This window comes from Orycteropus afer, unplaced genomic scaffold, assembly GCF_000298275.1.
Source record: "Orycteropus afer afer isolate SDZICR_OR568_19922 unplaced genomic scaffold, OryAfe1.0 scaffold00017, whole genome shotgun sequence".
Taxonomy (NCBI): Eukaryota; Metazoa; Chordata; class Mammalia; order Tubulidentata; family Orycteropodidae; genus Orycteropus; species Orycteropus afer.
The window spans coordinates 1,319,578-1,323,864 of record NW_006921604.1 but is presented as its reverse complement, the minus strand read 5'-3'; the positions used below and the strand labels follow the sequence as shown (position 1 = coordinate 1,323,864).

At 44.2% G+C, this 4,287-nt stretch overlaps 1 non-coding gene across 1 annotated transcript; it reads right to left on the bottom strand.

Annotated features, from left to right (window-relative positions):
- Positions 1–346: 346 nt before the first annotated feature.
- Positions 347–453, bottom strand: LOC122152161. The gene has a single exon (XR_006164423.1). It is a non-coding gene; the product is annotated as a U6 spliceosomal RNA (small nuclear RNA).
- Positions 454–4,287: the final 3,834 nt, after the last annotated feature.

Genomic DNA, 4,287 nt, shown 5'->3' with positions numbered 1-4,287 from the left:
AGTCATTTGGAAACAATTAGTCCAAGGATATGACGGGCCATGGGAACCTCAGCCTTCACAACCCAGTAATGGGAGGAAAACTGTGGAACAAAATTCAAAAACACAAAAGTTACCAGAATTACTGGTTAGATAAATCCTGGTGGAAGCCCTGAGACTATGGCCCCAGGTTATCCTCACTGTTCTACAACTCACCTTAATCTCTGTTTAAAGTCCTAATTGTGTGTTGTGTGTGTGTGTTGTGGTAGAAAACTTAATCTTTTTTTTTTAATATATAATTTAAAACCCTTGTGTCGAGGGCTGACTTTCAATAGTGAGGGAGCTGCTCTGCTACGAACTAAATCCCGACAAAAATATGGAACGTTTCATGAATTTGTGTGTCATCTTTGCACAGGGGCCATGCTAATCTTTTCTGTATTGTTCCAATTTTAGTACATGTGCTGCCAAAGCGAGCACAAAACTTAGTCTTTTTGAAGTAAATTTAGGCAAGTCAATAATTTCACAGTCATTTTAGGTTTAAACTCAGCCAAGTCAGGGCCTCATTCTCCCTTGGGTGTCCAAATGTGGAGGGGTCTTCACAGCATGTGTTAATGGGGAGTGGGGAACAGGTTTGTGGTGATCCTTGGGAGATTGCTGAGCTGGGTCTGGCCCTGTCTGGCCTCTGGTCAGTGGCCTTACTCCTGTGGTTTCCACTGCAGGGCACTTTGTGACCTCCTTGTCCCTGCCACCAGCTTTCTAGTCCATAGGCCTCTTTCGTGGCTGAGATATGGGATACAGGCAATTTCTCAATGTTCTTCTGAACTTTCTGAAGTGAATGTGTCTATGCCAACATAGCGTGCTTCTGTCCACATATTTCTTGCTACCATTTCTGTCATTTCTACTATCTGCAAGGCTTGCAGCTTCCTTGGGGTCTCTTGGAAAGTAAGGTATAAGTCTCCTCCTGCTCTCTAGATGGATCTGAGTATTTGTCATCCACCCATGCCAGGACCCAGCTGGGGGCAGGTGGGGCAGGACTCTCTTTAGGCCCTCTTCTTTCTCTCAGAGCTGTTTCTTTTCCCACTGGACAACCTATTTTCATTGATGGAAAGGCTTGTTTGACTCTTGTACGTATAGTTACAGATTTGTGGGGTTTAGGTTGGGGTAAGGCAACTGTCATATGGAATCAAAATTACCCTTGGAAATCTCATAGGAAGCTGTCACATTGACACTGTCACTTGGCCTCTCCTTATAGGTCCATGAACCAGTTTTCCCTGGAGCCGTTTTGGGAGGCTGGAGATGGGGGGATTTGGAGGGAGTAGTAGGGAAAGGGCAAAAGAAAATAAGTAGAGGTGTAAAGGGGATGATTCTTAGGCAAATTCTCCAGCTTTATCCTGCACCAAGGCTTTTCTTCTCCCATTTTTAGATTTTGGATACTGGTTGCCATTATATCAGCTGTTTTTCCACACATAGAGATAAACCAATAGAAAGCAGTGAGAGAGACAAATTCTTCATACTGATGCAGTGGTTGGCTGTAGACTGATTTAAGAACACTGAATTTATAACAAAGCAAAGTGTCGCTCCTGGGTCTGAGGAATGACTGCTTTGCTGGAGAGTGTTGGCATTCAGCACCTTAGTTAGAAGAAAAAGTGGAAATATCTTTAAAAATGGGTTTGCCATGAAGATTTTCTTCTTAAGCATACATAGGCTTTTCATCATCAAGTGGACATGTCTAGAGGATTTAACAAACAAAGATCATGTGTTTATTAGAAAGCTGGGTGTCAGAAGGCCAAGATGCAAATCCTGCAGCAGCCAGAGCCCAGAGCCAGCATCTCAGACAAGGCCAGAGCAGCTGGTCACTTGCTGAGCAACAGAGACCTTCTCCTGCCACCCAGTGGCTGTATGCCCACGATGCAGGGGAGCTCCTTCTTGTTAATGTGCGGGACTCATAGACCCGACTCATAGCAACCCCTCCTTGGGTTTCAGAGGCGGTATCACTACAGAAGTAGATTGCCCAACCTTCCTTCCGAGGAGTGGCTTGTGGGTTTGAACCGCCAGCCTTCTGGTTAGCAGTCAAGTGCCTTCTACACTAGTTCCTTAGTGGTGAGTAAACCAGCTGTTGAGTCGACTCATGGTGATCCTATTTTCTGGTCCTGTGTTGTAGTCACTTGCTTGAGCTGTCTTGTTCTTGTGTGTGTGTGTGTGATTTGAATTTGTTGGTTGTCTCCAACACATTGTGGTATTATTATATTAGTTGATTGATTGGTTTGCTTCATCTTGATTTCTGTTTTGTTTGATTTTAATATATCTGGATATCAGGGCAGGCAGGCTACTCTGGTCACAAGTGTGACATCATTGGGGTGTTGACCCCCTATCTTTGGATGAATTTGGTAGTAGGTGAGAGTGTGGACATTAGGTCTCTAATGGCTGGTCATATAGAGAAACTGAGGATAGGCTGGACAAGTATTGGCTGCTGTCTGTTGTTGATCCAGTGGTACTGGAGTGGGTAGTGTCACTTACCCAATGGGTGAGGGGGACAGACATGGCAGGTATGTCTGAGTAGGATTGCTAGCTCCCAGCTGATGTGGGGTGGGGGAAGCGGGGGGAAGAGGAAGAAAAAGAAAAGAAAAGAAAAAAGGAAGAGAAAGAAAAATAAAGGAGAATAGTACAGGCACAAGTGCCAGCTGCCAAACATGGCCATGGTTAGAATTTGCTGCTTGCTCTGCAGGAGTGTGCACTGCCGACCGTGGAGGTCTGAGAGTGGGCACTGCTGAATGTAGAGGTGAGAGGGTGCTGGGGACCTGTGCCATGGGATCATGCACTGTGCCTGTGGAGACAATGGAGACAGTAGGGGTGGGGAGCCCACTTCCCAGGATCAAGGGGAAAAAAAAAGAAAAAGAAAGGGAATAAGAGAACAAAATAAAATAAAAAGGATAAACAAGGGAGAAAGAGGGAAAAACTAAGAAGAAAGAAAAGGAGAAAGGAAAGAAACAAACAAACAAAAAAAAAAGAGGCATAGTATTGGCGCAAGTGCTACCTGTCAAATATGGCTGCAGCTGGTACGCGGCATTTGTTCCGTGGGAGTGTGCACTGCCAGCTGCAGAGGGGTGGGTGCCCTGTCTGGCAAAACCACACAGGTCACAAAATGGAGCAACACGAAAGGATTAATGGTTTTTTAAAAAGAAACGGGGGCCAGGCAGACGCCCTGCATATTCTGCGAGAGTGACCCCTGAAGCATCCATCCTGCTTTATTTATACATAAGCATACAATTACATCATTATTCTTTAAAACAATCAAGTATTCAATCAAATATTCTTCTACAATAAAATCATATATTTCCTTATAACAATCAGCTATTAATTAAAAGTTAAGGTTTTACTCTTTTCCATACCCAAAAGCATTTTCCCGTGTCCAAATGTATTGGTTGATAACTAATTAGGTTATTATCTCTTGCAGGATTAACAAATAATCACTAAAATACATCATTCTAAAACATAACATGATTGTTAAGGTACATGATTCTAAAAAATGGTTTCTAAGGTATACTATTCTTAGGGCAAAACATTATCCCAGGGAGACAGGTTAGCAATCATTCTGCCGGGGCAACGTTCTGCCCCAGGAACACAAAGCTGGAACCAAACAATCATTCAACCGTAGGAGAGGCCTTGCCATCTCTTAAAGCGAACATTCAACCATAAGACAGGCCTTGCCACCTCTTAACTGTAATTAGAACATGTGCCTTGCAATCATGTTCTTTTGGGGGTCTTTTTCTTGGTCTCCAGCAGGTGGGGGAAGATGCTGCTGACCATGGAGGTGATGGGGTGGAGGCTGCCCACTCTGTGAAGTCAGGCACTGTTGCCTGCAGAGGCAGGGCTGCTGACCATGGAGGCCGTACTTCATGGGATCAAAAAAATAAAAGGAGGGGAAGAGGAAGTAAAAAACAAAATAAACAAACAGGAAAACAAGGTGGGGGCAGAAGAGGGAGGAACTAAGAGGAAAGAGAAAAAGAAAAAGGAAAAAGAGCAAAAAATGCAGCACAGTAGTGGCACAAGCGCTAACTGCCAACCTCTCTCTGAAGGAACACACACCACCTACTGTGGAGGGACAGGGTGCCTGCTCCATGGAATTAAAAAAAAAAAAAAAAAAAGGAGGTGGAGAGAGGAAGATAAAAAAGGAAAAGAAAATAAGTGGGGGAAGAAGGAAGGACGGACTAAGAAGAGAGAAAAAAAAAAAAAAAAAACCAGCAGCACAACACTGGCAATGGGTGAGAGGATTGACTGGCCTTTGGGTAGGTGGGGTAGGGGGACCATGCC